The sequence below is a fragment of the Dendronephthya gigantea genome, unplaced genomic scaffold (genome assembly GCF_004324835.1).
Source record: "Dendronephthya gigantea isolate DGI-Jeju-01 unplaced genomic scaffold, DenGig_1.0 000094F, whole genome shotgun sequence".
Lineage (NCBI taxonomy): Eukaryota > Metazoa > Cnidaria > Anthozoa > Malacalcyonacea > Nephtheidae > Dendronephthya > Dendronephthya gigantea.
This window is the reverse complement of record NW_021163104.1, coordinates 305,620-317,608: the sequence shown is the minus strand read 5'-3', so window position 1 is coordinate 317,608 and position 11,989 is coordinate 305,620. Positions and strand designations below refer to the sequence as shown.

General features: G+C 38.9%; 1 pseudogene; it reads right to left on the bottom strand.

Annotated features, from left to right (window-relative positions):
- Nucleotides 1–9,062: 9,062 nt before the first annotated feature.
- On the bottom strand, nucleotides 9,063–11,911 carry LOC114533781 (annotated as a pseudogene).
- Between the last annotated feature and the right edge of the window lie 78 nt (nucleotides 11,912–11,989).

The window sequence follows — 11,989 nt, the reverse complement described above, 5'->3', positions numbered from 1 at the left end:
GTTGTTTATCCAACCTAGACCATGCAGCCTGGACCTGGTCTACCACAAAATCCAGGCCAACAGCAGAAGGTGGCGTGGACCTGACCTGGACTTGACATGGGGCAATATTTTGATAATGTGAACAGGCTTTACCTAGTCCTAACAAATTTTGAACTTAATAGTATAATTTGCAAAGGATACATATAGTATTACCACTTTTCGGCGTGTTTTTGCTCTTATTCCAAGTATTTTGTCAAATACTTTGGCTATCCGATATCATCAACAAGGAAGACAGTGTAAACGGGGCACATATTACCTAGACTTGACCTATAGACCTGGTCCAGGGCAGGTCTAGGTCTGAAGTGTAAACACGGCTTTAGAGGCTAGCTACCTCTTTCATGGTATGTAGCGTGAATATGACATCATGGGAGTCCCAATTGGGAGAATGTAAACCCCAGGAAAACGATTTAACGGCCATTTAAGAACGAGTCTTGGGGATGAGAGATTCACCACAAGGAATTACATCTTATAGGAGTGCTTCCCCCAAACCCCTTCTCCCACAAAAAGCACGCGTGTATGGATGTATTGTTTTACGCAGAAAACCCGCTTGTTAGCAATCATCAGAACGGCTTCGATCATTAAGGGCATCTATATAACCTACAAACACCCAAATGAACACAAATTTTGGTCACATTTTGCGAAACAAAGTAAGTGGGAATAAAGTTTAATATATATTATTTAAAATGACTTACCACAGATCTGGTTATAAGATATATTGGAAATTATTTCAGGACTTTGAACAGTTGGTTTGCCTAGAACAGCAGCAAAATACTGATATGCATGCGAGCAAATAAATTATTTTTATTCTTATTATAAACACTCAACAGCAAATCAATTATTTAAGTGCAACTGTCGAGAATTGACATGGACTTTGCACTATAATATTTATAATATTATATAGCAACCCACTATAACGCACTTGATTGGCTGACACTTAATTAAACCAACAGTTCAAATTACACTTGCACGCATCTTCAGTTAATAACATTTGTATATAACTAATTCTTCTTTACTCAGCGACACACAATTATATAAAATGATAAAATAACAAAAATGACGTTGTTGCATTGATCGTCCAATTTGTATCCCGCTAATTCCAACCTCCGCTAAAGTTTTCTGCAATCGTCGTAGACACAACGCAGCAAACGAAGAATATTGAGGTATTAAGACGATCGAGACATCAACGTCTCTTATTTGACAGTTTATGAACAGTCATATAGCGCCGAGCATTAAACATAATGCGGTTAGGGAGAATGTTGTCTCTAAAGCAAAGTTTCAAACGGATAGTTCTTACAGTTTATAAATCAACGTGCATAGATACGCTCTATATACTAAAATGCATAATCCACCTTTCCATAGATCACTCTGAAAATATCAATGACATTCATCACAGAATAGCAACAATAAAAGGTTTGACTTTAGAAACTTCATAGTTTCCCCCGAGAAACGTGAACATATCACGCGTGAAAAAAAATCGAGTTCGTAGTAATCTTGCATTCAGTTTTCAATAATAACTTGTTTGGTTTTGAGTTAATTAAAAAAGCGAAAAAAGTAGTTAAATAAAACTAATTAGTTACATAAGTTACTGCATGTTAAAAAGTGCTTGCCGCTTTATTTTAACTTCGACTTGAGATTAACTGGCGCGAATAGCTTTTTTTACCGGACATCGTTTTCCGTTAAGGTAAACGTTAAGCCGGTTTTCCACTAGCGATAATTTTCGCGCGAAGCGACTTTATTCCTTTGTATTTGAGCAATTTGTTCCAGATGGTTGCAGTTGAGAGCTCTGGAAGAAAAGAAAGATGTCGCTTCGCGCGAAAAATATCGCTAGAGGAAAACCGGCTTTAAAGTCTGCATAACTGAATATTATAAATACGTCTAATGTTGAGAAAGGGAAATTTAAATCAGCGCTAAAACAAGTCCAAGAGCTGTAAACTTTAAAACAAATCATTTTCAAAATCAACTCTAAACAGCATTTTTTGATTGGGTAAAAAGTAATATTCCTGGTGCAATCTTTTGTTAATTGAAACTGAATGTTATAGCTGTCCCCGATAATGTAGAAAATGTCCTTTGATTAAGTTAGTAACAAATTATGTTGTCCACAAAATCTCCGTTGTTATGGCAACAATTGCTGATTAATAGTCTCATATAATTTATATGGTCAAACGTTTAGACTGTATAAGCTCGCATTCAAATATACATTGCAAGCAAATCCACAAAAAGTGGATTTTCGACGATATATCTTATAATATTTTCTATCTGCTCGCACGAAATTAATAAAATATTAATTGTTTGGTTCTTTGCCCTCGTGTGTTTACATTTCGAGTTATTTTCATCACTGTAACTGCGTGAAAATTTAAACTGTATAAGTCGCCATTCAATGCGATGCATTTTTTTAGCCTTTGACAGTTTTGTCAAAGTTGAGTTATCTTCAACACTTTATATTGAATGTTTCCTTACAATATACGGCAATAAAAAATAATTTCACTTATTTCATTTGTTCCAAGTACTGTATGTGAATAAATATTGAAACTCTAACACTGGCAGCTGCTCATAAATATTACTGTTCCTTTTTAGCAAAAAATCTGTTCATGCAAAGCTGTGTGTTAATGTATATATTATTTTAAATATTTTATTTTATCAAGTCATAATACATACGTTGATAAAAATAATACTCGTTTTATTTTATGGCTAGAAATACATGAAATGCAGCACCCCTCGCCATTTTCAACTATGAAAACAATCTCCTTCTCCTGGGACTGGATTAGCTATAACTATAAGTTTTTATTATGGAATGACTCAATGGGAAAGCGTCGATGGCCAATTTTTTCATCATTTCGTACAAAATATAGTCACAACATTGAAGGTGATGTCACCCGTTTCCTACAGGCGTTTATATACAGGCGTTCAAAACAATACAAAATCTTCAAGTATAGACAGTCAGACACAGGCAGCTCAGACTTACATGCATCGTCTATATTATAACGACAAGGGGGGAAAGAGTTTATTAAAACATTGCAGTTATAGTTTCGTAAATGTAAAAATTAATTATCCGCGAAATTACCTGAAGAAATGCCACAAAATCTACAGCGTAATAATCACCGATTTTTGCCCAACATTAGCCTGGAGTTCCATGTTTTTAAACATCATCGAAAGACATCAAATTAGCGAAATAAAACAGGAATTCATACGAAATTTTGAGAAAACAATCCGCGGGTCACTTCGCCTAAGGAAACCTTATCTTTTTTAAAATATTAGCTAAACGCTTATCAGCGGTTGTGCGGGTCGTGCCTCTTTCATGGTATGTAGCGTGTGCACATGACATCATGGGAGTCCTAATTGGGAGAATATAAACCCCAGGACAACGATTTAACGGCCATTTAAGAACGAGTCTTTGGGATGAGAGATTGACCACAAGGAGTTACATCCTCTATGAGTCATGCTTCCCCCAAACCCCCTCGCCCACAATAAGCGCGCGTGTGTATGTGTATTGTTTTGCGCAGAAAACCCGCTTGCTATTAATCATCAGAACGGCTTCGATCTTTAAGGGCATCTATAACCTAGAAACACCCAAATGAACATAAAATTTTGGACACATTTTGCGAAACAAAGTGCACTAGTGGGAATAAATTTTAATGTTTAAAATGACTTACCACAACTCTGGTTATAAGATATATTGGAAATTATTTCAGGACTTTGAACAGTTGGTTTGCTTAGAACAGCAGCAAAATACTGATATGCGTGCTAGCAAATAAATTATTCTTATTCTTATTATAAACACTCAACAGCAAATAAATTATTCAAGTGCAAGCTGCATAATAAGTATCAACATCTCTTATTTGGCAGTTTATGAATAGTCGTATAGCGCCGAGCATTAAATATAATGCGGTTAGGGAGAATGTTGTCTCTAAAGCAAAGTTCTCAAACGAATAGTTCTTACGGTTTATAAATCAACGAGGATACGCTCTATTATACTAAAATGAATAATCTACCTTTCCATAGATCACTCTGAAAATTTCAAAGAAAAATTGATCATAGAATAGCAGCAATGAATAGTTTGACCTCAGAATCGTCATAGTTTCCCCCGAGAAACGTGTACATGTCACAAGTGAAAAAAAAATCGAATTCGTAGTAATCATGCATTCAGTTTTCGATAATTACTTGTTTGGTTTTAAGTTAATTAAAAAGCGCAAAAAGTAATTAAATAAAACTAACTAGTTATATAAGTTATTGCATCTCAAAAAGTGCTTGCCGCTTTATTTTAACTTCGACTTGAGATTAATTAACTTACGCGAATAATGTTTTGTTTTCTTTCCTCAAAAAGTTAATTAATTCCTGCCTGCTCCAAGGCACTTTCATACGATGTGTGATACGCAAATATAATCTTCATTGCATGTTTTTGGGTGTGCTCCAAGGCGTTGGTTAAGTAGGCAGGAAGGGTGTAATGGAAAACTTCACACGCGTTGAGGAGGACTGATCGAATACACGCGGTATAAAACTTGATCGGGTCATTCGAAGACAGTTTTTCACGCTTCAAATGTGATAAAAAGCAAATCTCTTGGACGCTTACTTAATAGTGTTTTCGATATGGGTATTTCATTTCAAGTCTAGTTGTACTGTCACTCCTAAGAGCTTGGGAGAAGTGACCAATTCAAGGGGGGTTGTATTTATATGCAAGTCTTTAAAAGGGGTAGTGGTTTTGAGAAGAAAATAGTTATTTCTTTGCATTTTTTAACATTTAATTACAATTTGTTACTTTGTGACCACTCTTCTACTTCATCTACTAACAACTGGCTGAACTTGGTGATCTCTTTTCAATAATCTCGTAACTAGTAGTGTCGTTTACATATTTGACCACTTCGTTTGATGACTTAATTTTGCAGTCCGCGATCATAACTATAAATAACCAGGGACCCAGTTTTGTCCCTTTGGGAACATCTACTGGTACCGATTTCCATTCCGAGAAACAATCGTTGGCTACATTAACCCTTTGTTGTCTATTGCTCAAAACACCGCAGATCCAGTTCACTATATTGGGATTGATTCCATAATTTGATAGTTTGGATATTAAGATATTATGGACTATTAAGTCAAAGGCTTTCCTGAAAACTAGAAAAAAGACTCGTACTTTAGCTTAATTGTCGACGGTGCCTTTAATCCAGCTGTGAACAAGATTTATAAGAGCGTGAGTGGTAGAGGAATCAGGGATACAACGGTACAGTTCTTGTCTAATCCGATTGAGAATAGCGTGCATTACATGTTCTCTGACCACATACTTCTCGGAAATTTTGCTAACGGTGGGGTGTCAATGATATAGTTCTTAGGTTTTTTTTAATGTCTTCCAAAGTTTGGTTTTTAGGTATAGCTGTAACATTTTCTCTTTTCCATACCTCGGAAGGCTTTTCTCAGTAAGTGACGAGTTGATTAACATACATACTTGTTCTGCCAAAATATGTGCAAATTCCTTAAGAATCCAATTTGGTATAATTATTATCTGGCGCATATGCTTTTGATATATTTACTGCACTAAGTTGTTTTTCTACAACATGATGGGAGATTAATGGTTAGTCGACATTTATGGCATCAAGTCTTTTATATTGGAACAGGGTATATAAGTTTCTTGAGGTTCGATAAAAGCATTGTTAATTTTATTTGCTAGGTTTTGTTTTGTTGCCTTTGAAGGGAAATATCCGGAAGTGGCGGGAAGCAGTTTCGACACAATCATCCGTTGGTGATTTAGACATTCCACACCGTCTCTAACACTCCGACCACCACTATTTTGGCTCATTTTCTTTTAGGTTCTCTAAATTCTGTTTGTAGTATTTAGATTTGCATCTTTTCTGCTTTCCCGATCCGCCATCCTTTTCCGATTTATGTGTCAGCGAAAAATAAATAAAGGTTTAAAAGCCATCACCTATACTTATATAAATTATGGCTGTGAGCTAGAGAATACAAAAATCACGGATTCTGCTCATTTCTCTTGTGATCTAGCTACGAAATTAAATCGTTTTTTATACGTATTTACTGAAACAGATGTTAATAATTGAAACCGAAGTTCTCACGGATGTCATTCAGTTAATTTTGGGTATTCAGCACAACATCACGTCTGACATTGATAGTTGACATGAAGTCTCGAGAAAAACTACACCAGATATTTCGTTAAACACAGCATAACGGGGATTTGGAAAGCTATAGAAAATTTCGTAACTAAAGCTTTGGATAAATAACAAAGAAAGGCAATGGGATTATATGACATTCTCCTGAAGCAATGCTGAATAATTAACCACAAAATATTTTAACAAAAATGAACAGGATGCTAATTTATACACCTTTCCACCCTCAATTATGTGCTGGGAATGTAGTGCGGCATGTCATTAAATCTACTCCCGTAGGATTTACGTGCTAAAACTGATTTTTTGGCGTTTATGTGTTGAATTTTCATCTTACTATAGGAAAATGATAGGGTTCAAATTTTCCGGCTGTTTGTCCATCCACAGGGGTGTGAGTCTTTTCTGTATGATTTCTGCGCTTGCTCTCCGCTATAATATGAACCCATACTTACAATCTTAAATTTATTTTAGTGTTTTTGATGTTATACCAAAAAAATAAAGTAAAGTAAAGTACATTTTGATCCATGCGATATGATGTGCAGTGTTTAAGGAATATAAAAAACATAACGAAAATATGGCCCTTTTATTTAACATGAAATCTGAAAAACTGCTTACATTATCTCATGTATATGAATAAAATCTTTCCAACTGTTGATACTAAACTTACATGACGATTTATTCAACATCGCCATCCTCTTGTCCGTCATCGTCATCCTCGTGTCCATCGTCCTTTATTACATTTGTACAATTACCGACATAACATTTACAGAGAGGAGTGCAAGAAAGACCATTCTTGAAACAACTGCATCTTCCTTTGCATTCTGTTTTACACGAACATTTAGTTAATTCAATCACAGCTTTAGGTGCGGGAGGTGTCAGGCACCTCACGGGAACGTAAACTCCACCGTCTAAACTCCACCCATTTTCCTCAATAGGTGGAAGAGATGGACAATTGACAGGGTATTATTTATCACGCATACATATGTAGTTTGCACGTACAATGTGGGGTAATAATGCAGCCCGAGTTGGTGGTAACATTTCTCCCTCTAAATTTTTGGAACGAAACAGTGCCCACCGTAGCGCTGGTAAAGTTTTGGGACCTTTCGAACAGTATACACGGCACACGAATTGCTCCAAATCCTTAAACTGTGTTGGTAATTCATTGTCAACTAATTCAGTTGGGATAACACCTTCACCAAGTTCCCGAAAGCAGTTGATGGAAGGATCATCTTCATCAAGTTCCATGTAGGCACCAATCCAGGTCTTCTTGGTAATACCCACAAATTTTCCACCCCAGTCAGCGCCAGAGAAATTGTGGAGTCCAATAAGTCCTTAGCATTTATGACTTCCAACGACTCGTACTCGTTCAACCACATCGATTACTCTGTACTTCATGCCTTTGCCAGTTAAAAACTTAAGGCGATTGTTAGTTCCAAGGCGTCCACGGGAGACCAGGTCGATAAGAAGTACGAAGACGTCAGTGTCTGGTGACCAAACACATATTTCTCGGCAATGACCGTCAGCTATAGTAGCCAGGACTTGGTGCGGAATTAATGTATCTGCTTCTTCGTGCGAATGGTCTTCTTCAAAATCTTGCCCTTTGATCTTAGTGCCATACACCAGGACTAATTTGCATGCACTGTTGTTGGAAAAGTTTTCTAGCAAGCCCTGAGCAAACATCGATGTCAGGCTACTCTTGGTCTTTGATGAAGACAAAATCTCCTTGAGAGGCATGGTGAGCTTCATCTCTGGATGGATCTGGAATTCTATGGACGTTGCTGCTCTCTTCTGACGGGTCTTGTTTTTCCACGTTGGTCATATTCGGCAAATTTTCTCCCAGTAAAGAGGGCTCAGTTTTCCAGCGGTCTTCGCATGAAAAATTAGAAGCTTTTCGTTTTACGCCTTGCTCTCAATTTGTGTAAGTTGTCCGCTGACAATATGAGCCTGCACGAGTGGGAGAAACTTAGCTAAGTTGGACCTGCGTGTTCAGCGATTGATCTAGATAACAGTCAAAGACCACTCGACATTCATCATAGCAAACAACCATCCCCTTGATACGCTTGATGAACGCTTCTTGTAGGTTAGAAAGATTCTTCATGGTCGGTGTTTTCTTCATACTCTGAACCACAGCCATGGCGTCAACAATTAGAACTCGCGGTAAGCGGCCTGTTACTGGTGCTATATCGAGAGGAGTGGCAGATTCAAGTGGCGAGTCAGCTTTGACTTCTTCAAAAGCATGCATCAGACTCGCTTTGTTAGTGGGAATATATAGAGACCAATCCACAGCGCACAGCGAGCGTGGAACCACTGACATCTCATATTTTCCAATAGTTTCCTCCAGTTTGGGAACAAGCTCCGGGCGGCTTCATTGGATAATAAGAAATCTGCCGAGTAATTCACGTTCCTCGCTGCCGAGTAATTTCCCGTTCCTTGAACACCTTGTCACCGACGCGGACTTTACCTTTTGCCATCCAGTTGGAGAAATTCTTTAGTTTGAATTTCTTCATTTTGTCCCAAACGGAGAGTTTTGATGTTGGCAGCAATCTTTCACGGACAAACTCTTCAAAGCGTTTCTGACCTTTCTCACCAAAGTGCAGAATATCGTCTTTTGCATCCTCTGGCACAAGAACTGATAAAACCAAGCTCTTCAAAGGAGATCTTTCTTTAAACGGGTTTCCAGCACAATGCAATTGGATGGAGTGACGGAGCTTTAGAGCGTTTTCTCTGGACCGTATAGAAACAGATCCCGAAAGCTGATAGTGTTCATTGCGCTGAGAAGAACTGGATTCTTTAGGAAAACTGTTGAGGTACTGCTTAACGATCCGAGCGAGATGAGGTGTGGTGGTAACTAGTCGGTCCAGACCAGTTTCATCTTGACTTAATCCTACCATTCCGCCATGACGTTTTAGTCCTTTGATCTTTTGTTCAAGGGTCTGGTCGGCAGGTGAAGGGAATCTCTGATTTTGCAACAACAAACTCTCCTGCCTTTAACGCTTGCCATGTCACTGGATCGTTCTGCTCCAGAGCGTTCATCTGTGCAAGGTGGACAGGCATAAGGCGTGCATAGTTTAGGAGATCATGAGCGAAAAAGTACTTGATGTTGTTTTCTAACGCAGCTAAGTAACCTTCCCAATCACCTGAGCGGCAAGCATTGATAATGTGTAAGAGACTGTCCACCTGCTCAAGGTACTGCATGAGAAACTGGGCAAGATCTCCGTTGTCTTCTTTAGCTTCATGTGGTTTTATATTTGCAGAGTACCATGACTGGATGTGGTCGTAGACCTCTATCATTTCTGGACTGCGTTGGTGGAGAGCCTTCTTTAACGCACGACATTGGACACGAATATTTTCGGGTAGATGTGCCGAAGAAAATGTTTCAAACCTCATCATCATGATCGCCAAGCTAGTTGTAATGTGGTACTCAACACCTCGTTTGTAAGCCTTGCCACTGTATATCCTGCGAAGAGCTGCAGATGTGTATATACCACATTCAATAGCACAGGTGTCGATGCCACTACCGTCGATGGTTTTACCAAGGGCATGCAGTGCAGCGAACACAATGTGAAGAACGCCTGCTCGAAGGATCCAGTTAGTGTTACCCACTGTCTGTTGAATCTGGAGGGCACGGTTATAAAGGTCTAGGTCAAGTGTTATCAGAGTTTTCCTCTCAGGACCAACCAAATGAGCAGATATTCCCTCTGTCAACATCAACACAGTGTGCAGAGTTGTATAATCTGTGGGAGAGGTCTTGAAAAGTGGAGAAATCACTTCTGAATTGGTCAAGATGCATTTTTGGGAGGCATGGGATAGCAGAAGAGATTTAGTAGCAGCCCAAGTTGGCATAACGTCTTCCTTTGCTAACTTCTTTCTCTTACGGATTGGATCATTCACAGACAGAATAGAATCACTTAAATTTCTTGCCATTTCACTATCGACTTCACGTTCTTGATCTTCAATCTCCCGTCCATCTTCAATCTCCCGTCCCTCTTCAATCTCCCATCCATCTTCAATCTCCACATGTCGATTGTCCGTGATTTCATCGTCATCAGTACCAAAATAGTTCGCAAGCGCCCAAGTATGGTAGAAGTCATTCGAAATTATATCCTTTCGCTTACCAAACAAGCTGGCCTCAAATCGACAAGGCTTAGGTTTGATTATTTGCTCTTGCAGATAATTGATGTGAAAGGATTGTGTCGGCGAAGGAAGCTTGTCTGGGATAACAACCGGTGGGTTGACAGGTTCTCCATCTTCCGCCTGCTGATTGATTACGATCACCGTGCCATGGAATGTATTCTGGCCAGTTGGCGTGTCTTCTAAAAGGTCAATGTTATCTACCGCGAACCAGATGTTAACTCCTTTCTTGACAAAATCAGGCAGGCAAAATCCACCAGTCTCCTTCATCCGGTGCAGAACACTTTGCTCAACGCGCTTTTCGAGGTCGAGTACCTTCTTGTAGTTACTCCCAATGTACACCTCTGATAGGTTGTTGATAAGGCTCTTTTCGCGCACTCTAGAATGAATTACAAGAGGCAGACCAATCGAGAGGAGTAGTCTGCAGAAAACCAGTGTTTTCCTTCGGCTGATGTTTCACTTGGCGATCACTTCGAGAATTCTGGATAAGAAACTGGCAAGCCACATCAACAGTTTTATCCACTTCTTCATTGCGAATTCCTGAAGCTTTGAGAACATGGCGACCAAATAGGAGATGGCTGAGAAAAAACTGAAGGAGTGGAGGGTTTTGGAAATCTTTAAGACTTCCGTTGAACGACCAGTTTCTGTGTTGCATCATCTCTTTACGTAGAATATCTGCGGTGTTCTTCAAACGACCAATCGTTTCATTGTTATCCAATAGCGAGGACCGAAGTTCTATTCCTTTGCTAACTGCTTTTGGAAGAACGATTCTATCAGGCTCATTTTTGCGCAGAGATTTAACAAACTGTACACTTGGTAGGCGTTCAGCAAGTAGCTTTTTTAGATACTTACGGTAGTTTGCCGTCTCAAAAATCTGTACACGATACCTGTTCAAAATCGATATGTACGTACTATTAACCTCGGCCATACTTAGAATTGCATCATCATCGATGAGAGAGTTTTGGACGGATAAAAGCAATTGTTCTTCGCAAGCAGAATGTATGAGCTGGTTAACAGAACACATTTCTATTGGTTTAAAAGTGCGCTGAGCATTCCGTAAACATTTTCTGTGATAGTATTTTTCTAGTGCAGAGGCATCGCCAGCTTCCTCTAGCTCTGACACGCAAATTCTGACTTGGTCATCCTGTGTTTTTGACTTAATCTCTAAGAAGTTTTCACCCATTTTGTCTGAAGAGACGCGGTGGAGAGCTTTTGTACTGTCATTAGGACAAAAGCTACAGGCCGAGAACAGACACACCTCTGCCTTGGGGATGGTTTTTGTTCGTCTTGGCCAAGAACATGTAGTGGCATTGGAAGGGCGCCCAGGACCTTGTACGGAATATGATATGGATTCACTGGACAAGACTCTCTTATTTCTGAGTCTTTCAATGACACTCTTATTAACAATTGGCTTCCGACATTCACTATGGTAACATGCAGCTTTACGATCCAAGTCATTCAATCTAGCTAAACGATCAATAAGTGGTTTGACATCAGTTTGACCCAGGGACAGTCGCTCGTTACAACAATTATAAAGATCTTCAATCATGTTAGGATTATTTACGAGTCTTTTGCTTGAGGTAGCTCCTTCATTACAAATTATGCACACGCTGTCCATATTAGACATGGTTGCTCAGTACCTTGTCACTGTTCGTCACATCTTAGACTTAGAAATGAAATAGCACAAAATTATACACACAATACAAACTTGT